This window comes from Sapajus apella, unplaced genomic scaffold, assembly GCF_009761245.1.
Source record: "Sapajus apella isolate SASKATOON/1434 unplaced genomic scaffold, GSC_monkey_1.0 scaffold35, whole genome shotgun sequence".
In the NCBI taxonomy this organism is placed as follows: Eukaryota; Metazoa; Chordata; class Mammalia; order Primates; family Cebidae; genus Sapajus; species Sapajus apella.
The window spans coordinates 19,330,262-19,356,758 of NW_022436975.1; the positions used below are offsets into that span (position 1 = coordinate 19,330,262).

At 35.9% G+C, this 26,497-nt stretch overlaps 1 protein-coding gene across 2 annotated transcripts in view; it reads left to right on the plus strand.

Annotated features, from left to right (window-relative positions):
• The window catches only part of CUNH8orf34 (chromosome unknown C8orf34 homolog), a 442,661-nt gene that overhangs the window by 189,900 nt on the left and 226,264 nt on the right, over positions 1–26,497 (plus strand). The window lies entirely within an intron of this gene.

The following is a 26,497-nucleotide window of genomic DNA, read 5'->3' on the forward strand; positions in this document are numbered from 1 at the left end:
AATTTATGAGGATTCAAAATTAAACTTGAAATTTGGTCTTGCTTCTGAAGTGAAATGATGATGATATTGAGACTTTCAATTATAATAATAGATTTATCCACATTTCCTCACAGTTCTGTCAATTTCCATCTTGTGTATTTTGATGCTTTGTTGTTAGGCACATAAATATTAAGGATTGTTATATGTTGTTGACTAATCAACTCCTTTATTGTTCTAAGCCCCTCTTTTATCCCTGATAAATTTTGTTGCTCTGAAGTTTGCTCTGTCTGAAATTAATATAGCTACTTAATCTCTCTTTTCATTAGTATTAGCATGGTATATCTTTATCCATTTAATTTAGTCTTTATGCTTGTTTACATTTAAAGAGAGTTTCTTGTAGATAGTACAAATATTGGCTTTGATCACTCTGGCAAACTCTTTTAATATGTATATTTAAACCATTAACATTTAAAGTAATTATTGATGCAATTGGATTATTATCTACCGTTTTTTTCTTGTTTTCTATTTATTATTCTTGTTCTTTGTTCCCATTGTTGTCTTCCACTCTGTTTCTGCCTTTGTGGTTTCAAATGAGCATTTTATGTAATTTAACTTTCTCTCCCTTTTTAGCATATCACTCATACTTCTCATATTTTAGTGGTTGCCATGGAGTTTGCAATATATATTTATAACTATTCCAAGTCCACTTTTAAATTATACTATATTGCTTCATTGGTAGTTCAAATACCTTATAATATCAAAATACTCCTTATTCTTCCCTCATATTCCTTGTATTACTGTCATCATTTACTTCACACATACATATGCATAGACAGACAATTTAATACATTGTTACTATTATTATTTTGAACAGCTATCTGTTACCAATTAAGACTAAGAAAAACAAAAGTTTTTTTTTTTTTTTTTTTTTTTTTTTTTTTTTTTTTTTGAGATGGAGTTTTGCTCTTGTTGCCCAGGAGTGCAATGGTGCGATCTCAGCTCACCGCAACCTCACCTCCCAAGTTCAAGTGATTCTCCTGCCTCAGCCTCCCAAGTAACTGAGATTACAGGCATGTGCCACCATGCCTGGCTAATTTTGTATTTTTGGTAGAGATAGGGTTTCTCCATGTTAGTCAGGCTGGTCTTGAACTCCCAACCTCAGGCGATCCCCAAACGTCGGCCTCCCAAAGTGCTGCAATTTCAGGCATGAGACACGTGCCCAGCTAAAAACAAAAGCTTTTATTTACCTTCACTTCTTTATTTTGTAATGCTCATTTTTTTCTTTATACAGATCCAAGTTTCTGACATACATAATTTTCTGTCTCTGAAGAACTTCTTTTGACATTTGCTGAAAGAGAGGTCAATTTTTATTTGTCTAAGAAAGTCTTTTTTCTCTCTTAGTTTTTTTTTTCCCCATTTATTTATTTTATTGCATTTTAGGTTTTGGGGTACACGTGAAGAACATGCAAAATTGTTGCATAGGTACACACGTGGCAGTGTGATTTGCTGCCTTTCTCCCCATCACCTACATCTGGCATTTCTCCCCTTGCTATCGCTCCCCAGCTTCCCACCCCCCACCATCCCTCCCCTATTTCCCCGCAACTGACCCCAGTGTGTTGTGCTCCCCTCCCTGTGTCCATGTGTTCTCATTGTTCAACACCCGCCTCTGAGTGAGAACATGCGGTGTTTGATCTTCTGCTCTTCTGTCAGTTTGCTGAGAATGATGGTTTCCAGGTTCATCCATGTCCCTAAAAAGGACCCAAACTCATCGTTTTTGATGGCTGCATAATATTCCATAGTGTATATGTGCCACATTTTCCCTATCCAGTCTTGATATTTTCACATGGTATAGGAATCTAGGTTGGTGTTTTTGTGGTTTCCCCTCCTCAAATGCTTTAGCTATTTCATCCTTCTCTCTTCTTGCTTGCATCATTTCTGAGGAGAAGTCAAATGTAATTCTTCTGTTTTCTCCTTAATGGTAAGGCTTTTTGTTTGTGTGTATTTTTTTTTTTTCTGGCTTCTTTCAAGGTTTCTTCATCTTCAGTTTTCTTCAGTTTGCACATAATGTGCCTAGGTATAGTTTTATTGACATTTATCCTGCTTAGTCTTCTCTGAGCTTCTTGGATCTGTGGTTTAGTGTCTGACGTTAACTTAGGGGGAATTCTCAGTCAAGATTTTTTCAGTTATTCCTTCTGCTCTTTTCTGTCTTCCTGGTATTTCTATTATGCATATGTTATACCTTACATAATTGCCTAATAGTTCTTGAATAATCTGATGTAGGATTTTTACTTTTTTTTCCTCTTTTCTGTTTTGAAAGTTTTGACATAATCTCAAGCTCAGAGATTCTTTTCTCAATCATGTCCAGTCTACTAATGAGTTATCAAAGGCATTCTTTATTTTTCTTACCATTTTTTATCTGTAGCATTTCTTTTTGATTCTTTCTTAGAATTTTGCTCTCTATGTTTTCATTGCTCATCTGTTCTTGCATGCTGTCTACTTTATTCATTAGAGACATTAGTATATTAATCATAGTGGTTAAAAAATTTCAGACTGATAATTTCAACATCCACGCTGTATCTGAATGTGGTTCTAATTTTTGTTTTCTCTCTCTTCAGGCTACAGGAGTTTTTTTGTTTGTTTTGGGCTTTTTTCTGCCTTTTATTGTGTCTTGTAATTTTTTCCTGATAGGCAGACATGATAAACTGGTTAAGAGAAACTGCTGTAAATATATGTAAGATCAGGATGAGGGTAAGAAGTATTCTGTACTCTCAAGATTGCCTCTCTGCCTTTTAGTCAGTCTGTGCCTCTAGACTTTGAACTTCACATGTACTTCTCACTCCCCCCTACCCTACCTTAGGTAGAATGTCTAAAGATAAACTCATGTTTTCTTCTAGAGGTTTTAAAGATTTAACTCTTACATTTATGCTCATGATTTCTATTGAGTTTATTTTTATTTATGGTGTGAAATATGAATGCAATTTCATTGTTTTGCATGTGTATATTTAGGAGTCCCACCTGCAAAACACCAATTTGTTAAAAGATGAATTTTTTCCATTGAATTTTCTTGGTATTCTTGTTGAAAATCTATTGATCATACATGTTTGAATTTATTTCTGGACTCTTAATTTTATTCCAGTTGCTTATATGTCTCTCTTTATGGCAATACCACACCATCCTAATTATGCTAGCTATGTGATATGTTTTGGAATTAGTGAGTCCTCCAACTCCGGGCTTTTAAAAATTTATTTCCCCTGTATTTCAAGTCAACTCTAAATTTTAGAGTCAACTTCCTCAAAACCATCACCTCAAATTTTAATACAAATTTTATTAAACCTGTAAATCAATTTGGGAACTGTTGCTTATATTAACTATTCTGATTCATTAATATAGAATATCTTTCTAATTACTTAGATCTTTAATTTCTTCAATAATATTTTTTAGTTTGTCAGAGTATAAATTTTATACTTCTTTTCTCAAATTTAGCCCTGTCTTTCCATGCTATTGTCAATGGAATTGTTTTTTAATTTCCTTTTTGGATTCTTCATTGATAGTGTATAGAACATAATTCATTTTGTATACTATTATTTTTATTTTGCAGTCTTACTTAATATTTGTCTGTTGTCATAGATTTTTTAGTGGTTTTTTAGGATTTTCTATATACAAGACCAAAATAGAAGTGAACAGAGTGGTCATCCTTGTGCTGTTCTTTATCTTAGGGGGAAGCATTGAGTCTTTCAACATTATGTATATGTTGGCTGTGGATCTTTTGTAGATTCTCTATCAGCTTGAGAAAGTTCTCTGTTATTTCTAGTTTGTTAAGTTGTTGAATCATAAAGATGTTGGATTTTTGTCAAAATGTTGGCATCTTTGAGATGATCATGGTTTTTATTCTTTATTAATATGGCATATTATGTTGATATTTTATTTATATGTTACCTTAACCTCGTATTTTGGGGATAAATCCTTATTTGTTGTGTCTGTAATTTCTTTTATATGTTGCTGAATTCGGTTTACTAGTATTTTGTTGAGGATTTTTTTATCTACACCTATAAAAGATATTATTCTTTTGTTTTATGTTCTTTTAATGTCTTTATCTAGTTTTGGAATTATGTAAAACTAGTCTAATAACATGAGCCTTAAAACTTTTCCTCCATACATAAACTCTTTTGGAAGAGTTTATGAAACACCAGTACAAATTCTTTAAATGTTTGACAGAATTCTCCAATGAAGCCTTCTGTACCTGGAGTTTTAAATTTTGATTCAATTACTTTACTTGTTAAAGGCCTATTCAGATCTTATATTTTTTAATTGGGTTAGTTTCGATAATTTGTATGTTCCTAAGAATCTGTCCATTTCATCTGTTGTTTAATTTGTTGACATACACTTGTTTAGAGCATTTCTTTTTTATATCTCCATGGTCAGTAGCTTCCTTTTATATTTCTGATTTTAATAATTTAAACCTTTTCTCTCTTTTCTTGGTTAGACCAGCTAAAGATTTGTAACTTTTGTTAAAATTTTCAAAGAACTAACTTTTAGGTTTATTGATTTTCTCTTCTCACATTCTTGACTATGAAGTAATAAATATGTTTATTCCAAGTCACAACAAAAGTTTTATGAAAAAAATGAGAAGTTGTGGGTTAGTTTTCTGAGATTAGTAAGTTGAAATAATAGGGGAAATTCAAATTCAATGAAAGTCAAAAAATGAGATAGTATAATTAGTAACACATCGTATTTCAAGAAACTTTTAAATGTCCTCTTTTCTATGTGTGCCTCAAGACAAATGGGTTAGCAAATTGAAAAAAAATCCAATAAAAATATCTACAGGATTATCAGCTAAAATTTAACATTTTAAAGGTTTTATAGTTTTGTTATATAAAGTTTACATTCATATATCAAAAGTTTGAGATGTAGGATAGACTTACGACTCTAGTTTATATTTTTCAATAAATTCTTCATTGAAATTCCTACCTTTATTGACAATATAAGGTAAAGCAGCACATTTATTAATATATAGGTGGTGGTAAATTAGCAATTGCTCTTCCATGAGAAATTTTTCTTTGAATTAAATTTAGTGGATGACCCTGGGTTATTCAATTTCTAACAGTTTCTTTAATTCTTGTAGTTATTATGGAATTAACTGTGTCTAAGAAGAGAATCATATGTAATTAAATTTAGCCAAAAGAAATAAACTTGCTGAATTAAATAAAATAACTTTTTTATATATGAGGTACAGTAACACTTTTATTCCTATCTCAGCTGCTATTTATGGTCCTTAATATAATCACACAATAGCTTAAAAGAATAACTTTGAGACTTTAATTTTCTTAATAGTTTATTAAGCATTGCTACAGGTTAAGCCACCATACTAAGCGTTTATATGCATTACCACATTTAATTTTCACAATAACCCTATAGTGTGATTGATGTCACTCCCACTTTACAGACAAGGCCAATGAGGCTCAAAGACATTTAATGACTTGGACAAGGGCAAATGTCTAGTTATTGACAGATCTAAAATTTAAATGCAGTGTAACAAAACATGGCGTGGAATTGTGTATACATGCACACACACACATTTTTTTAAAAACTTATTTTACGTTTAGTATTTCTGTGCCATTACATTTTAATTTTGTCCCTTGTCAAAAGAGTATAGATTGCTCATGTATTCTTCAAAATTCAACCTCAGAGACATGTCCTCTAGTTGGTAGCTTCCTCTGTTTACATTTATTATGGATCTGAAAATACTTGGCTTTATTTTAGCACTTTTTTGTGTTTACATTTTTAATACTTTTTTATGTTTTAAAAAGTTTTTGTTTGTTTTCATACCCTATTTCCTTTCCTTTACTGATTTCTATTGTATTGCAAATTTTATTGAATAATCCAAAAGGGCTAGTGTGGTATAGTAAAGAGAATAGCATTGGAGAGAGAAAGCCATTGTTTCAGCCTCTCAAGTTCATTACTAATTGTACAAACTTGAGCCAATCATTTTAGCTTCTCTCTGTTTTCTCATCTGCAAAATTCAGATACCAATCAGAGGTTGCTATGAGGATTAGAAGAGTAAGTATGTGTAGAATAGTTCTTGATGCATAGCAATAAGAAGCATTTTGTGAGTGTTGGCTATTTTCCACATCTCTGTTTTTCTTTTATCTTTTACCCTGGTGAGATTCATTCATTCTATTTACATTCTTTAAATTTTTTAACATACATATCTTGCAGCTCTTGACTTCTCCTTAGTAAGACAAAGATTTTAGGACACTCTTATACTATTAATTTTCTGCCCTTCCCTCTTTTCAGTCTTCTATCTTCATCATTTCAGTTCCTTCCCTTCTCCAGAGGTAACTATTATGCTGATGTTGGTTATGGTTTTCATTCTATTATATCACAGTTTTGCATGTTAAGAGATGTACCAATCATAATGTATATTCTTTAAAAATTTACACCTATGTTATTGTTTTATGCATATAATTCAAATAGTTTCTTCTGCAGTTAATTTTATGTTTTGGAAATTTATTCACATAGGTATATGTAAGTGTACCTATTCACTTTACCTCCTACTTAGCATTCCCTTGTATGAATATGTCAAAATGCATTTATCCATTTCTCTGTTAATCAATTTCCAGATTTACACAATTATCCTAGGTACCACTATGAATATCCCTGTCCTGTCTTCTTGAGCACCTTTGCTTGAGTTTCTTTTGGGTAAACACCTGCGAGTATCTAGCACTTTTGTATTTGAAATGGCAGAAAGCCTTTCATAACAGTCCATCAGTCACATTGGTGGAAACTTACATTGTGTAATTTAATCAAATCCAAATATTAGGACATGAAATACATCCAAATTATTAGCTTTTAAAAACAAGTAACAAACATTATGTATGTCATCTCATTTTTGAAAAAAAAATTATGGTCAAAAAGTATATACATTTTATTAGATACAAATTTATAAATATTTATCTTTATTTCAATATCTAGTAAACCAAGCTACTATCCATGGTTAAATTTGGGGAGCAATATTAAGGAAGGAGGGTTTTTTTTTCTTTTGCTTTATATACTTCCTTATTGTTTGATTTTGTATACAACAATTTTAAGAAAAAGATACTAAAACTACTCTGAATTTTAGGATGAAATTATTTATTCTAAATAATTTTCTGTCATTATTCTGTAATATCCCTGATTAGTATCTTGATAATTTTGCTAACAGTGAAAACTCTGTAGCTGGAAATGCAGACTGTGAGTTTGTTTGGAAGACTGTATGTGGTGCACAAGTCAAAAGGCATAGCCTGACTCAGCAGACCCCAGGATCCCAGCACAGGAGCAGACATGGAATTGACGAAGAGCCGACCACACTGGACAGGACTGCTGGAGAGGACGACCCTGCAAATCGGACCATGACCCAGGGATCCTTGGTGGATGTACTCCCTGGTGTCAACCTTATGGCATTTTAAAGTTGTTAGAAAAAACTGCAAAGTTCTTGTGGATTTTAAAATGTTGGTAGTAATGTAGGTTGTAGGCATGATAAATCTCATCCACAATGGCAGTTAACGGTCGATGGAATTTCCTTTTCACAGCTAATGCAAATGTCGATTCTAGCAGCCACATACTCCCTTTTTAAATTTTTCATTCTTTCACAAGCCACATTTGCTTTCTCATAAAATAAGAAACAAGAATGCTTATAATAAATTTTTTTAAACCTAAGTTTTCTTAACCTATTTCTTAGTTTAATTACAGATCATCATTTCTACCATACATACAACCTAAGTTATTCACATTACCAGTGAAAAAATATGTGTTTTATTGAATTTTGGTATGCTAAAAGAACAGCAGAAAAAATTCTTGCTGGATCTACATACTGATTGAGTATTGCTTCGGACTACATTATTTCCCTGCAGGGTAAAATAAAGTTTGTTAGCTTCTGTGTTTTGTAATTAACTTGTTACCCATTTATATTTGGCATCTTCATTGGCACTTAGTTCTAGGCAAATAATTTTACACTGAAAAATCCATTAACTTTCTCTGTGGGGGAATCATTTTCTTGTAAATTAAATTGCCTAATTAGCTGATCCTTTGAAAAACTGATTCTGAGGTTGAGCCCCCAAAGCTTAACAAAACCATTTCTACTTTTAAAATAAACTACTTATAAATTGCTTCCTAAAGATACCAGATTCAAATTACTATTTGTTAGACCAATAATGAGGCTACTTATCAGAAATTAAGTGACTCATCAGACAAAACCATTATCATATTTCATGGCTATTTATTTGCTGTATGCCCACACAGATCTTGCAGGTAAGTAGCAAAACCTCCACCTTGCATGTGAGCTATCAGAATGTGTTTTGGTTTCCATACAAATTGCGTGCCATAGAACAACCTTGTAACAGAAAGTGTGCCTTCATCAAATCAGCTCCCTACACCAATGGGGAATAAACATCCTTCCCAAAGAGTACTTGAGATGCTTTGGTATTCTGAGAATATGGTGACTTTCACTGTGGTTTCTACTTAACATTCACTCTGTAATAACAAAGATGTTTTCCTATAAGCTGTTTAATTCTAAGCGATATGAGTGATGGAGTCTTTCCAGACCAGGTGCCCACAGCATAAACATCAGAATAATAGACAGCCACAACTATTGGCAGTCAGAGATAAGAGGCTAAGAATTAGAACAGACGTCAGTTAGTAATTAAATAGTTTAGAACATTCTTCACCCTGATTTTTGGCCAAAAATGCCCTTATAACTGGAGAAAGAAAATGTGGAAATGTTCCATCTAAAATATCAACAGATGCTCAAACGCCCATGGTTCAGAAGTTACTTCATGAATCTGGCTGTCATATGCTGGTCCTCATTTATTAGTTCTGAGCTTTTTATAGATAAAAGATATAGAAGAATAGATAAAAACTATTACATAACACAGCATTTTTATTCTGAGTAACACAGGCCATAATACAGTGGTCTATTACTCAGTGAAGCTAGCTCGTATGAACACTAATTTAAGAATAGCATTGGAGAACTATTCTTCACCTCATTTTAGGGTTTGAATCTAACTTTGATTACTAATCTTAAATAGAAATAATTTTAAAGCTTTCCATTTAAAAAATTTTTGGAAAGTAAATGTATGTTGATTTTTTAAATTAATAAAATATACCTTTTACAATAAATTGTTTTTACCAAACAGAAAAGAAAATCTCTAACTATATAGTTTCTTTTTTTCTTATAAAGTGTACCAATATGGAGGCAGAGAGAGAGAGAGAGAGAAGGAGAGAGAGATCACAAGCACAGGAAGAAATATCTGGTCTTCTAGGAAAAAATATGTTTAGATATAAAATTGGGCTAATTATTTTTTGTGATTGTAGTAGGCTATCAGTGCCAGTGGAGACTTATGATTCTATCTCTGATTAGCTGTTGAGGGCATTGATTATGCTATGCCCTGTGCTAGGTACTAAAATACAGAGCCAAATGAGGTACAGTCACTACCCAAATAGTAGAGAGAAAGATAAGAAACAAAGAAGCAAAAAAAAAGAATATAAATCCATGTGGTATAAACAATAGAAGTATGTACGTAAAACATGATTCAGGAGAGAGAATAAGTGATTAATTCTATTACTGGGAGAATCAGAGAAGGTGTCACAGAAGATGGGATTAACAAAATCTTGAGTGAGAAAGATGGGTTTTCTTGTGAGATGATTGAGTGGGGTGTGGGACACCAATGAGAGTGAACATGAACATGAAACAAGGTAAGATCATATTTGCATTTTAAAAAGTTATTCTGCTGGTTGTAGGAATGATGAAAGGGGGTTATCCCTAGATTTGGAGATCAGAGGTAACTGATCTGATTGCAAGAATACAGGTGGAAGATGATAATTATGCTATGGAAGTGAGAGAGATGAAGGAGCCTACAGTAATTTCCATTTGTCTAGCCTGGGTGAAGGTTGGCATCATCAACATAGACAAAGAATTCAAGAAAAATAATGTTCAGCTTTGGGATAAGAAATCACGTTACATTAGGATCATTTGTGTGTGTGTGTATGTGAGACAGAGTCTCACTCTGTCACCAGGATGGAGTGCAGTGGCACAATCTTGGCTCACTGCAACCTCTGCCTCCCAGGTTCTAGCGATTCATCTGCCTCAGCCTCCTGAGTAGCTGGGATTAGAGGTGCCCACCACCATGGTCGGCTAATTTTTGTATTTTTAGTAGAGACAAGGTTTCACCATGTTGGCCAGGATGGTCTCGATCTCCTAACCTCATGATCCACCCTCCTTGCCTCCCAGAGTGCTGGGATTACAGGCATGAACCGCTGTGCCCAGCCTATATTAGGATAGTTTTTAAAGTGTGTATATGTGTGTGTGTGTGTGTGTGTGTGTTTACATGTCCTGTAAATGATAAGACATATGAGTAAGTCTGTAAGTTGAGGGTGTAGTTGCTGAAGAAGACAGGACATGACTTTTCGTTTTTCAAATTAAAACTGATTAAAGAGACCTTTAAAATAAGACCAGAAGACATACTGATGGAAACTTGAGAAACGGCACATGCGTCTACAGCTAACAACCATTTTTCTTTTGTTGTCATAAGAATACATGTGACCTGTCTTAATACAGAAGATGCATCTACATGGAGAAATTACCTGAATTTGCTTTTGTTTATAGATGTCTACAAACACCTCAGCCTAAAAAATTAAATCTGACATGATGTAGGTATGAAATTAGCATGTAGCCCGGAACTTCAATAATTTCAGAAGGAAGTGGGTTAGATCAATAGTTAAAATATACTCAGTGATACATGCTATATTATCCCAATAATGCAACTCCTATGAATATGTGGATGGGCTCCACAAGAATGGAGAAGGATGGGGTGTCAATAGAAGCTTCGTGAAGCTGATGGAACACAGTCCCTGAAAGTCAAGTAGGTACAGAGAGGAACACTGGGTTTCAGATGAGGACAACAGAGAACATGGAAGCATTCCTACTAGGTAGTTCACTAGACAGAGGCGGAACACTCAGGATGATGGGGCTGGACAGATCTGCTGAGGTCAGAAGGGGACTTTACATTCCACATTAAATGTTTTGGATTTTCTCCCGAAGTCAATGGAAAATCATGGAAGAGGATAAGCAAGGGAATCACTGGTCACCTGATTCTGTTTTGTTTTTGTTTTTTAATAAAACACTCTCCTAGTGGCAGACTGGAAGATGTATTAGAGAGCATTATGACTAGAGGTAGAGAGCAATATACACAGGGGTGTTGAGAGGCAGTTTACACACATGGAGTAGGGGAAGAAGCAGGAACTTTCATTTCTGACCTTTTATTATTGTCGTTCACTTAGCTTCATATCAAAAATATACTATTTTATAGTCACACATCCTGAACATTTTACTCCTAAGTATTTGCCTTTCATCATCTTGTGCTGTTTCCTACTTTGCTCTGAAAACAAGACTTAAATTAGTGACAACAGATTCACCTTCATTTAGTTAGTCAGGTGTCACTTAATGGTGGGGATACTTTCTTTGTTGTTGTTGTTGTTGTTTGTTTGTTTTTGAGATGGAGTTTCACTCTTTCTTGCCCAGGCTAGAGTGCAGTGGCAAGATCTCAGCTCACTGCAACCTCCACCTCCTGGGTTCAAGTGATTCTGCTGTCTCAGCCTGCTGAGTAGCTGGGATTACAGGCGTGTATCACCACACCTGGCTAATTTTCGTATTTTTAGTAGAGATGAGGTTTCAACATGTTTTAGTAGAGATGGGGTTTTACCATGTTGGCCAGGCTGGCCTTAAACTCCTGATTTCAGGTGATCCGCCCACTTCAGCCTCCCAAAGTGCTGGGATTACAGGCATGAGCCACCACACCCAGCCCATGGGGACATTTTCTAAGAAATGTGTCCTTACCAGATTTAGTCTTTGTGTGAACTTCATAGAGTATACTTACACAAACCCAGACGGTACAACCTGCTATACACCTAGGTTAGATGGCAGAGCCTGTTGCTCCTATAAACCTTCACATGTTATTGTACTGAATACTGTAGGCAATTGTAATGGCAAATCTTTGTGCATCTAAATTTATCTGAGCATAGAAAAGCACAGTGAAAGATAGTATACAAGATAAAAAATGGTACTCCCATAGAGGGCACTAACCATGAATGGAGCTTGTAGGACTGGAAGTTGCTCTGGGTTAGTCAGGTGAGCGGTGGGTGAATGTGAAGGCCAAGGACTTCACTGAACACTACTGTAGACTTTATAAACACTCTACATTTTAGATATATTAAATTTATCTTAAATTTTTTTCATTAATAAATTAAACTTAGCTTACAATATATAACTTTTTTTTAACTTCCTAAACTTTTAATTTTGAGACAGTGTTTCCCTCTGTCACCCAGGCTGGATACAGTGGTGCAGTCACAGCTCACTGCAGCTTCCATCCCCATGGTTCAGGTTATCCTTCCACCTTAGTCTCCTGAGAAGCTTGGATTATAGGTGCATGCCACCACACCTGGCTAATTTTTGTATTTTTTATGGAGACAGGGTTTTACCATGTCACCCAGGCTAGCCTTGAACTCCTGGGATCAAGGAATCCACCAGCTTCAGCCTCCCAAAATGCTAGGATTACAGGCAAAGTTTTTAAAGCTTTAGAAATTTTTCTATTAAAAACTAAGGCATAGTAGCTCATTTCGTAATCTCAGCTGTTTGGGAGGCTGAGGCAGAGGGATCACCAGAAGTCAGTAGTTCAACACCAGCCTGGCCAACATGGTGAAATCCCATCTCTACTAAAAATACAAAAAATTAGATGGGCGTGGTGGCAGACACCTATAATCCCAGCTACTTGGGAGGCTGAGGCAGGAGAATCACTTGAACCCAAAAGGCAGATGTTGTAGTAAGCCGAGATCATGCCACTGCACTCCAGCCTGGGCAATGGGGTGAGACTCTGTCAAAAAAAAAAAAAAACGAAAGCACAAACACATACATTAACCTAGGCCTACAAGGGTCAGGATCATCAGTGTCACCACCTTCTACCTCCACATCTTGACTCATTAGGAGGTGGGTGCATGGAGCTGCCATCTCTTGTGATAACAATGCCTTCTTTTGGAATAAGTCCCAAAGGAACTGCCTGAGGCTATTTTACAGCTTTTTTTTTTTTAAACTAGTAGAAGGAGTATACTCTAAAATTGTAATAGATAGTATAGTAGATACATAAACCGGTAATATTTGTTGTCATTATCTAATATTATGTACTATACGTGATTGTATGTTCTACATTTTTATACAATTGGCAATACAGTAGGTTTGTTCACACCAGCATCACCACAAATACATGGGTACTCTGTTGTGGAACGATGTCAGGACAGCTGTGACGTCACTAGGCAATAGGAATTTTTCACCTTCATTATAATCTTATGGGACCACTGTTGTATATGTGGCCCCTCATTGACCAAAACATATGTATTTGGTAGGATGAGATCATGATTCTAAAGTGAATCTTATACTTGGGAAACTAATTCTCTTGTATGACTTTTCATCTGTTTTAGCTGCTCTCTTAAGTCAACAAAGGGATTTATTTTCATTCAACATTCAGCAGATCATTTCTGCAGTTTGACTCTACAGCTGGTATTGTGTTAGACACCATTTATCAACTTCTGAGATTCTAATTATTTGGAAGTTGGAAGGAAAGTGTATAGAGTTCCAACACAAAGAGTTATTTAGAGCAGTGTTGGAGGGGTAAAGAGAAAATGGGAGGAAAATATAGCCTGATTTATCCTAAAGGCGCATTATTGTAGAGATACATTGTAAGCAGTTTTGTTGTTATTGTTGTTTGTAAAAGGACTTATTGCATGAAGGCAAAGAAGAGAACAGCATTTGGGACAAAATCCCTTAATGCATAACGATATTAGGTAACTTACTGATTCACATGTACAAGCAACTGTGTCATCAGATTGGGCATTCCTTAAGTGGTAACAATTGGTCTTTGCTGTTTTTATACCCAGTCATTTAACATGACATTTAAAACATTGTTGATATTCCTAATATATATGAAATGTTGAAAGATTAATATTCCTGAAGAAATTAGAATTTTGATTCATACCCTAATCTTGGTAGTTGTCCGTAATTCCTGGATCTGTATTCAAAGCTGTATTTTGTGGCTATAATTTTTAAAAGATATATCTAAATGGCAGTTTACTGCATAGAATGTCAATAAACCATCTCAGGCTACAGTGACTATTTTCCTCATTCTAACACCATTAAACTCCTCATATGACTAACACTGTCACATCCTTGATACTTTCATTAATTAACAAAGTTTCAGATAAACCATCTAACCTAGTTAGATAGCCAGGAAAATGCTTATGAAACAAAAAGTAATTAAAATACTGATTTTGATGTATGCAAAAAGATGTATGCAAAGATATATGAAGCATGTCCTATGAAGCATAGCTCTATTTTGAAAAGCTGTTCTTTCAGATTTTATGGTTGTCATTGCTCTAAATATATCTAGCTCTGTTTAGTGAAGAGAGGTTGAGATTGAGTCAGGATAATAAAGCATTAACAAAAAGCCATGTGCATTGAAACCATCATAAGAAATGGTGAGTGGCCTTAACAAAAGCCAGTGGAAGTTTAAAGTATAAACACAACTTTTAAAGGGTTTTCAAAAGGTATTTTCTTTTTCCTCAAACGGAATGACCCACAGATCCCAGTGCCAAAAAGGGAGAAGGAGAGCTCAAATGAAAGCCAGCTAGGAGATTTTGGGAGGCTCATGTTTCAGGTTTGGGATTTTCTGCTTGAAAGAATTAAAATTAAAAAAAAAAAAAAAAAAAGGAGACATGAACTCCATCAACACTCAGTTCATCCCTCATGTTATATTCTGTTGCAGTGGTACTTCAATAAATAAAATAAGGTTTCTGTCCTTGAAGCCTTCACAGATTAGTGAGGAAACAGATATATAATTGAAAAATGACATTACTAGTAAGTGACATAAGAGAAGCATGTGCAAATGTCTAGGAAGTACAGATAAAGGAGCAAATAACATTGAAAGGAAATCAGATAGGCAGAAAAAAAGGGAATTAATGAACACCATTTAGCTTCAGGAAATCACTAGGAGTGTTTGCACAATATTCAGTATAACTAGATAAGACAAAAGCATATTGAAGAAAATATCTGTACTTATTTAAAATCAAAATAAAAAATGTTTTATAAATGTAGAGTCTCCAATTCTTAACTTAGTTTGCTGTCAACAGTTTCTTAGTAAGGAGATATCTTTATGTCCTACATTTGCTAACACGATAAAAATGCCATATACCTCTTTATTTCTGAAATTTTTAACTTGTACAATTGAACCAAACCTCCAGTTTCTGTAAATTTTGCAAAATGGCATTTGCAAACAACATACTTCTCCAAGAAGAGTGACCATATTATTTTAAAACAACAAAAATGAAACAAAATATAGTTGATTATTGTAACTTCAGCTTATTGAAACACCAATAATTTAATTACATATTTTCTTACTATCTCAGTCTGGAATGATACATTTGAAATGAGATGCATTTCTAAAAGGGGTTATAGAAACTGCTGATTCAAGATTAACTCTGGGAAGTATAGCATGTTTATAAAGTAAGACAACTTCTGTTTTTATGTATTTTGCAGATATTTCCCCAAAGTGCAAATGGGCCTAGATTTGAAATAGGGGCAGCACAGTGAAGAGGGGAGTTCTGAGCTTGGAACCAATGGGCTGATTGACAGCTCTGCCCTTGACTTGGACCCCCTCAACCTCAGGCAAGTCATCTCCGGGGAGCTCTGGTTTCCTTCTCTCTGAAATGAGGGACTAGGACTAGGCATCCCTAAGGTTCTTTCCTAGTAGAGGAGAATGTTGGCACCAGAAAAAGAGCATTTACATGAATTCATTTAAAATGAGGTGCACATATTCATAGTTAGTATTGGAGAAGAAAGGTTTACTCAAATGTTTCCTAAAAAAATTTAACGATTACTTTTAAAATTATATTGTATTTTACTGATAAAATTTAGGTTGCTATTTCACTATATACTCATTTTTAGAATAAAAAGAGATTTCAATTCTTGGACTAAGGAAAGAGTTGTGTTGACTTTTTCAGTATCATCTCTGTAGGATATCATATTAACATAGCATTCATTCCTCATTTAATTTTTTAGCACTTTCATGAAAATAGTTTTGCAAAATTATTTGAGGGCTTCCGTAATGTTTCCAAGGTTCTCTCTTTCTCAAAACCTTGACATTCAAAAATACTCTCCTGCAGTTCATATAATCTCATCGTTTCTATCTGCCTTTTCTTCTTCAGTTGAAGGATCCAACTCAACCTGATTCTCACTTCCCTAAGATAGCATAGCATTCCTAGTGTGTGCTAATCCACTTTCAGCACTTTATGCTACTCTTTATCTTCCTCAAGACTTTCAATTTGCATCCTTTCACAATATGGTCAGGTTCCAGCAAGACTGGCTAGCATCGCGAAAATGCCTGAGAGGAATTTTCTAGTCGGGGCCAACTTGGATACTTAGTCGTATCATTGGCAAATGAGTCATTTCCCATTTGAGTTGTTTATATTTATTGCTCTATTTATTTATTTCTCTATTCAAGCTGAAATGAGTGGCCTTAAATAATGAAGAGTTGGATAGTACATGCTTCTTGCATAACTTCTTTGCTCCTGGTCCTGTTTGGGTAGGGCACAGGAAGCTCACCCTGGACTAGGTTGCTGATTTTTGGAAGATTTCTACCCAAACACGGCACAGGTCTATGATAGTAGCCACTTCACTTGTCCTTCCTCCTGGTTTGTGATCTGCAGCCACCAGGGCGAAGGCAGAGAGCAAAAGAGAGCCAACGTCAGGTGATGGGAAAGAAAACAGAGAGGTTTGTCAATTTCTTGGAAATCAATTTCATGGATGCTATGAATTATAAGCCAAATGTTTAGATTTAATGGAATCCATAGGGTTAGAGTGTTTTTCGGGGGGGGGGGGAGAGAGAGAGAGAGAGAAATTTTTGTAGGAAGATCTAAAGACAAAAGTGCCAAGGAACAAATGAGGGTATCCTTTCTCTGCCCACCACTGAAGGAGAAAGCAGACAATGCTGTGCATATACTCTTGGAGCTAGGTTGAGAATAGGGTGCCTGGCATTTCCAGGCATCAGAACTTTTTCCATAAAAACATCTGAAGTGTTTTCTTTCTTACATTTGGCCCAATAGGGACAGGTAGAAACAGCTGCAGTGAATTGTTCTGCCTCCCTCCACCTCCCCCACAACTCCCCTCCCCTTGATTTCTTTTCTTTGAGATTTTAGACATCTTTTTCTCTGCTTATTATGTCTAACCCCTTTCTACTTTGTCCTTTTTTGCCCTGATTGGTGTCATTGCTCCTATCTTTTTGGGTCTGTCTCTATCACTGTAGTCATGATGTTTTTAGAATTGGATCTTGGCTCTGTTGAAGAGTGGGCTTTTGTCAAGTGTAGGCCTTTCTTAGATCCCACTAGGTTAACTCATTCTCACTACATGTTAGGAAGCAAATCAATCCCTCCCAAAGATAAAGCTTTTGCTTGTTCAATGGTTACAGGTCAGGTTAAAGCTAAAATGTATCAGTGCTCTTATTCCCCAACTATCTCTGAGCATATATGATGCAGGCCTTTTTTCACCTCTGTTTCCAAGGAAGATAGGAAAGGAGAAAGCAAAAAGCAGTGGTAGAAGAGAAGACAGAAAAGGAATGAGCATTTAAAAACAACATGGAAATGCAGTGTGCATTTTAGAAGCTAAAATAATGGTGACAGCAGAATGAGTCCATCTTTTGGGTTGCAGTGCTAAAAGTTTTCTAACCTCTGTGAAAAGCAATGATGGAGTGTGCAAAATTCATCATAACATTGCTTAAGCTATTGTTATGTGATCTGGCACTGTGACTAAGATTTACTCTTTTTTTTCACCTCTAAATAGAATGTTTGAAATGAGATTGAGTTTGTCTAATTCTAGTCTAGTCTAATTCTAAACTCCCTAGAGATTTTTCTAAATGAAATATAGCTATGTGGTTACAGGGATTTTTTAAAAATAGAGGTGTAGATATATCCAAAATGGATAATCATTTAAGAAATAGGAATCACTTGAAGGAGGGTACAAATTATACATAAATAGGTAATACTGAAGTTGGCTAAATAACAGTTTTACTCAAGATGCTGTTATTAAACATTATAGCATTTTTTAAAGCCTGGCTTTTGATTATATTTTTATTTTCTATGTTAAGTATTTCAGATACTGACAATTCTACATTCATGTTTAATTAGTTGTAAATCTCTGTTTTTAATTTTGGATGTAATTATATCAAACACTTTTTAAAAATTTTATTTTAGGTTTGGGGGTACATGTGAAGGTTTGTTACATAGGTTATTTGTGTCACAGGGCCTTGTTGTACAGATTATTTCAACACCCAGGTGTTAAGCCCAGTACCCCATAGTTACCTTTTCTGCTGCTCTCCCTCCTCCCACCTTCCATCCTCAAGTATACAGACCTCAGTGTCTGTTGTTCCCTTCTTTGTGTTCACGAGTTCTCAGCATTTAGCTCCCACTTGTGAGAACATGTGATGTTTGGTTTCTGTTGTTCAGAGTAGCCACCTTTTTCAACGATCTTAGCTAGATCTTCTCGATAACTTGCTGCAGCATGTACGTGAGCACCTGCTGCTTCACCTTGCACTTTTCTTTTATGGAGATGGCTTCTTTCCTTAAACCTCATGAACCAATCCCTGTTAGCTTCCCGGTTTTCTTTTAATGCTTCCTCTTAGAAATGAGGAGAGTTAGGCCTTTATAGAATTAAGGGCGCAATGGCTCAAGCCTGTAATCCCAGCACTGTGGGAGGCCAAGGCGGGTGGATCACAAGGTCAAGAGATCGAGACCATCCTGGTCAACATGGTGAAACCCCGTCTCTACTAAAAATACAAAAAATTAGCTGGGCATGATGGCGCGTGCCTGTAATCCCAGTGACTCAGAAGGCTGAGGCAGGAGAATTGCCTGAACCCAGGAGGCGGAGGTTGCGGTGAGCCGAGATCGCACCATTGCACTCCAGCCTGGGTAACAAGAGCGAAACTCCATCTCCTAAAAAAAAAAAAAAAAAAAAAAAGAGAATTGGGGTCTTGCTCTGAACTAGGCTTTGGTTTCAGGGTTTGATTTTCTTTAATGCTTTTCTTCATGCTTTGATTTCCTTTCCAGGCCATTCAAATTTCTCCATATCAACAATAAGGTGGTTGTGCTTTCTTACCATTCATGTGTTCACTGGAGTAGGACTTCAAATTTCCTTGAAGAACTTTTTCTTTGCTGAGTTTTAATCATAAAGGTATGCTGGATTTTGTTGAATTCTTTTTCTGCATCTATTGAGATGATCATGTGATTTTTGTTTTTGATTCTGTTTATGTGGTGAATCACGTTTATTGACTTGCATATGTTAAAACATCCCTATATTCCTGTCATGAAACCCACTTGATCATGGTGGATTATCTTTTTGATATGTTGTTGGATTTGGTTAGCTAGTAATTTGTTAAGGATTTTAGCATCTATGTTCATCAGGGACATTGGTCTGTAGTTTTCTTTTTTGGTTGTGTCCTTTCATGGTTTTGCTATTAGGGTGACACTGGCTTCAAAGAATGATTTTGGGAAGGTTTTCTCCTTCTCTCTCTTGTGTAATAATGTCAATAGGATTTGGTACCAATTCTTTGAATGTCTAGTAGAATTCTGCTGTGAATCTCTCGGGTCCTGGATGTTTTTTTGTTGGTAATTTTTAAATTACCAGTTCAATCTTACTGCTTGTTATTGGACTATTCAGGGTATCTAATTCTTCCAAGCTAGGAGGGTTGTACCTTTCCAGGGATTTATCTATCTCTTCTAGGCTTTCTAGTTTATGCATGTAAAGGAGCTCATGGTAGCCTGGGATGATCTTTTGTATTTCTGTGTTGTCAGTTGTAATATCTCCTGTTTCATTTTTTATTGAGCTTATTTGGATTTTCTCCTCCTTTTCGTGGTTAATCTTGCTAATGATTTATGAATTTTATCTTTTCAATTTTTGTTTCATTTATCTTTTGTATTTTTTTGTTTCAATTTTATTTATTTCTGCTCTGATCTTGGTTGCTTCCTTTCTTCTGCTGGTTTTGTATTTGGTTTGTTCTTGCCTTCGCAACTTGGCTAACTGGTGATGATGCCTAGTTTTCAGCCTGTCTTGGCTTTCTACATGCCTTCCTCACTAAGCTTAATCATTTCTAGCTTTTGAAAATGAGAGACATGCAAATCTTCCTTTCACGTGAACACTTAGAGGCCATTAGAGGATTATTAATTGGCCTAATTTTAATTTTGTTGTGTCTCAGAAAATAAGGAGGCCTGAGAAGGAGAGAGATGGGGGATGGCTAGTTTGGTGGAATAGTTGGAACACATAAAACATTTATTGGTTAAGTTCACCATCTTATATGGGCACAGTTCATGGTGCCCCAAAACAATTAGAATAGGAACATCACACATCACGGGTCACACATCACCAGTCACAGGTCGGTGTTTTCTTATCATTTGTGTGTTCAGTAGAGTAGGACTTTAAATTTCCTCCAAGAACTTTTTCTTTATATTCACAATTTGACTAGCTGGTGAAGACGCTTAGCTTTCTGTCTGTCTTGGCTTTCCACGTACTTTCCTCACTAAGCTTAATCATTTCTAGCTTTTGAAAGTGAGAGATGTGCAAGTCATCCTTTAACTTGAACACTTCAGCATTTTTGAACACTAAAATAGGTTGAAATGTTGTGAAAATTACCACAATGTGATATAGACACGAAGTGAGTACCTGCTGTTGGAAAAATGCAGGTAGACTTGCTTGATGCAGGTCTACCACGAAGCTCCAATTAGAAAAAAAAAAAAAAAAAAAAAGTCTGTGAAGTGCAATAAAACAAAGCACAAAAAGTAAGCTGTACTTATAGATGATTAATATATGGTAATTGACATTATAACTAGATGAGTAGATCTTATGAAGGCTCACAGTTTTCATAACCCTTTGTTGAAGCATATTTCTATAAGAAATTCTAATGATATATGTTTTCTTAAAAGAAAAATTGATAAATTTTAAAACTGAGCCACTAAAAAGAATCCTATCTTGAAGGTCTAGAATAGAAATAGCAAAACTGTTTTTGTCAAAAGCCAGATAATAAATATTTCAGACTTTGTGGGCCATACCTCTCTCTTGCACTACACAACTTTGCCATCATAACTTGAAATTAGTCATAGATAATAAGGAAACAAGTGAACATGGCTTTGTTCTAATAAAACTTTATTTCAAAAACAGACATTGGATCAAACTTAGCAAGTGGGATTTTGTTTGTCAACTCCTATTGTAGACTGTTTTCTCTTCCTTTCACCCACGTGTCTTTCCAAATTAATAACCTCCTGATTTATTGGCTCTTATAGAAGTAAGATACAGATTTCTATGATAAAATCTGGAATCTTGACACACTTTCTCTTATTAAGAAAACTTAAAATTAAGCCAGCATCGCTGAAAATTTGCTTAAAGAAACAAGGAATTGTGTGATACAGAATAAAGGATTTATTATGGGAATTTACCAGGCATGGTGGGAGCTAATTAAATAGTCTGAGTGAGGCTGTTGCCTCTACATCTGATGTTAGGCTCAAGTCTACAGAGCAGGAAGTGAAGAAGGAAAAAGGAGCAAGAAGTAGGAGAGAGCAAAGACAAATTGGAACCCACCAAGGGAAAGCTTGTCAGCCCCTCCCACTTCTAGGCCTCTATCTTCAATGATGCTTGGGACTCCCAGAAGCTGGGACACTGCCCCATGCTTGGGTTGTAAACCCCATGGCAGACATCTACAGGAGCTGTATGGATCCCAGATAATCAAAGCCATACCCATGACTATCTGACCACCCAGCCTAAACATGAAGCCTACTGCTTCACGTTGTCTTCCCAAATCACCTGCAAAATTCCCTTGCCGTCATCCTTAACCCTGAGATCTAAGGAAATTCAGGGAAATATTTTAGTTTAGCTAAGTTGTCAGAGTACTACAAACGCTGTGCTGAATTAGAGTCTCATCTGTCAAGGAATTCATTTAATGACAATGTCACTGTCATTAAAGTTTAAATATACGGCCTTTACCTCAGCTTCTAAAATTGCCTTGAGGACAAATACTGCTGACTAATATTTTAGAAGCAGCCTCTGTAGAGCACCTACATTCTTCTCAGACTTACAACCTATCTGAAGAATTGAATTAACTGCTAGAAAAGCAAAAGTGCAGTGATCAATGAAGTCCCAGCACCAGAGTCTCTGTTCAGGCTGCTGTTTGATTTCAGGCTTCCCCAGACTGAGCGTCTTCTCATTGTTCACTCCGTCTCTTTTTCATACTCTTATATTCCCTAGTAGCTTCAAAATAATTGGCTGGAAGCCCATACTTTTCTCTACTGAAGACAATTTTCTTCAAAGTATCAAAACCATTCCCACAGAACATACCTGAACATGACCTGAACATTGAGTTACTAGCCAGTGCATATATATCTGAACCTGGATTAAGAAAATTTAAGTTTGGGGACAATCTTCATCAATCTTTGTTTCCATATCTATCTGTCTATCATCTGTCTGTCTATCTATCTATCTATCTATCTATCTGCAATTACTCTTTCCTGCTCATCCTGAGAAAGCTTCCCAACTTGTTCTCATCAATGTAGCTAATGAACAAATACAGTCAACCATGGCAACAGTCACAGGAAACTCGCATCCAACGTAGATAGAGTAATGCAGTGATTTTCAGTATTCAACAAGATAGGCTTCGTGCTCTCCTGTGGTTAGGAAGGCATTCCTTATGCTATGAAACATTGAAAACCAATCTCATTATGAATATGATGTATCCGATATCATAGTCACTGTTCCCTATCTAATTTCTACAAACTTGAAATGTATTTGGCCTGCTATCAGTGGCAAAGATTTCAAAACCAGCACATTGGTTCCGATATTTCCCCTGATAAGTGTAAGCCCTGTGAAATAAGTCACTAACCTCCTGCTCGTCAAAAGGTGTTCCAGAACCAGCAGCACAGCCATCATCTGGGAACTTGGAAGCAATGCAGAATCTCAGTGCTAACCCCAGAGCTGCTGAATTAAAATCTAAATTTTAACAAGATCCCATTGTCACAAGTGTGTACATTAAGGTATGAGAAGCACCAACTTAATTCCTGGAGTCTTCTCATTAAATTGGAAAGCATAGTGTCACACTTAACACAAATGGTCTAAAGTATAAATGAGATGGTGCATGTTAAGTGTCCGGTACTGGAGAAAGAGGAGTTTCCTCTATTAAAGAAAATGGAATCGGAACTTTTGTTCCTCTCTTATCATAAGGCTGATGGGAGAAGATTTGACTGTTCAGAGAAATCACTGGGAAATGGAACTATTCCTCTATGGTGGAGAGCAGAACCCTGGAGGAAGGAACTTGTCTATTCTTGGGAATAAAACATCTAGCACATGCATACACCTGACCTCAGCAATCTCAAGAAAGCCATGCCAGTGAGCCTTTCCCTCCATGGAAAGGGAATGCCCTCTACCTTTGGCTACTCCTAGGCCATTTAGTCACCGTGTCAAATTCACTTGCTGGCCTATCTTCTTCCTGAATAATAAGGAGTTTTTTTTTTTTTTAACTCTGCTTAATTTGCTCATGAGTAAATCCCCAGAAAGAAATTACCCGTTGAGAACTTTGTAGTCAAGGCAGATTCCATTTCAGTCTTCTTGCTCCACAGTTGAAGACAACTTGGAGCAAGACAGCTTCAGAGAGGATAGAAGGTCAAGTCTAGCAGGAACTGTCTATTAGTCCTTTGATCTAAAAACAGGTATTGAGAGCCTACGGTCTGTAAGATACTTTTAAAGTTGTTCTTAAACATGCTGTGCTCATTGCGTTGTTGGTAGGTGAGTTCAGTGTAGGTGGGTGCCTGTGAAAAAGTATGAAAAAGAGGAGGAAAACTTATTTTGGTGTACAAGCTTATATATTATGGCTTATAAGCAAGTGGCACTTACAGAAAGGTAGGAGGAAGCATAGAGAAATTGCAAACGGCCTTCTTTTTATATATTAATGCCAAAGATAAAAAGGAGTTCAGTTACATTTGCTCTCATTTATTTCAGTATACGAACATAGTGACTGAGCCCTCTATCTGCTATGAAAAGCAAATGTGGATGTTTAAAGACTAATAATGACACACGTAAAATAGTATATATAGTCATGTGTTGCTTAACAATGGGATGCGTTCTGAGAAATGTGTCATTAGGTGATTTGATCATTAGGCAAACATCATAAAGTGTGCTTACGCCAACCTATGTGTTGCAGCCTACTACTATGTGTGTAGGCTACATGGTGAAGCTTATTTCCCTAGGCTACAACTTGCATAGCATATTACTGTGCTGAATACCATAGGCAACTGTAATATAATGGCAAGTATATTTGTGTATCTAAACATACCTAAACAAAGAAAAGCTACAGTAAAAATATATTATTATACTCTTATGGGACCACTGTCTACATATGGTCTATTGCTGTCCAAAACTTTGGTATGTGGATGTGGTACCTGATTTTATAGACACACACACACACACACACACACACACACACAGTATTTCAGACAAAAAAATTGTTAAACTATACTTTTCAATAATTGGTCTTCTTAAATGAGATCATTTGTCACTTTAATGTTTTCTATTTGAAGACATCATTAACACTATGTACTAGCTATGTATGTTACACTCTTCATCTGACATTCCCACCCCATAAATACATAAGTATTTTTGGAACTGTGTTGCAGTTTTATTGTAATTATTATTTCTAGAATATATATTTTTAAATATAATTTATAATACAGCTAGTGCTCGACTTATGACCACGATTGGGACCGGCAGACTGGTCATAACACGATTTGGTCATAAGTTGAGTAGGCCATATATACAGTTGAAATGGTGCACGCGGAGATGGTAGTGCTGCTGGAAGCTGGTCTGCACTGTCGTACGCCCAGCTGGGCAACGTTTGCGCTGCCAGACACGGAGCAGTCATGGCTAGCGATTGTGGTCGTAAAGTCGAATGGTCGTAAGTTGCATAGGTCGTAAGTCGATCAATACCTGTATAATTCTCAGAATATATATATATATATATATATGCATACTCATATATTTATAATCTTGATACTGATGATCCAGAAATAAAATTCCATATCATTTTAATCAGTGTGTATGGTATTTTTGTTTCTTTTAAGGTTTCAGAAGTGTTGCACTACTTGAAGCTATACCTGGGGGACTCTTAAATGTATTTTACGCCTATTTGCCCAGATTTGATTACTGTGCTTTAGCGTCCCATAAACAGTATGCTTGGGCTTTATGCCCAAAAGTGCTAAGTTCCTGAAAGTGCTAAGTTTAGCAGTATTGGGGTATGATGATAATTGCTTTGAATCCGACAGATTTTTTATATTTCAAATCATTATGGATAATGACAATGCGTGGCTTATTTTTATGTTAGAGCTGGAATTTGCCTTTCTATTGTTTCAGTGTCCTGAGTCATCCTTCAATAATTCTGAGCTAATACTCAGCTTTTCAAATACTTGAGTAGGGTTATCATGGCTTTCCCATCTTCTTTCCTTCTGCTGAACATCCTCGCTTTCTTCAGCTGCTCCATAATGCTCTAGTTTTTCAGGCTCCGTCCATCCCTGGCCGCTCTTCATGACCGATTCTAGTTAAACATTGTAGTCTATTGAATATCGATTTTGGATCTTTACCGTCGGCTATATTCATACCCTTAGCTGTGTAATTGTATAGTGCCTCCTACCGAACAAAGAATATACTGCTCTCCCAACACTTGAATTTAGGTTGTGCCTTGATGAAATATGGGTGGAAATGACAGGGTGCCAGTTCTGAGACGAGGCCTTTGGAAGTCACCATGTTTCTACTTGTCTTGTGCATCTGTCATTCCTATAAGCAGAATGTGCACCAGCTAAACTGCTGGTCCAAGGAGGAATGAGAAATATACAGAGCCAACCAAGATCCAGTCTGCAGCTTAGAGCCAGACTCCCAGCTATGCCCAGTTGAGATCAGCAAAGTTGTCCCAATGGACCTACAGACGCATGAGAAAGAAAGGTTTATTTGTTGTACAAATAAGATTTTATAGTTGTTTGTTATGATAATAAATGACTGATACAGGCCTGCTCTAGTTAAAAGTGGTGTCCAGGAAACAACTGTGATGCCCTGGCCAAGATAATGCATCTACTTCTAGCTTTTGGATACTTAGGGCTGGTATTGCATAACCACATTGTTATAATATCTAAGCACATGTTTCCACATAGAATACAACAATGTGAATTGCTCTGGAATTGTTCAATACAGCAGGATTATGGAGTTCGTATCTTGGATGTTGTTTAGTGTTGCATTTAGCTTTTTCTTTGTTCAAGTTTAGTCATTTGACATTTGTATTAGACTATCAAAGGTGCGTCTCATGAAATATTAGTCCTATGTGATGTTCCTTAAAAAATATCTATGGTGAAATAAATTTATGAAAGTATTTAT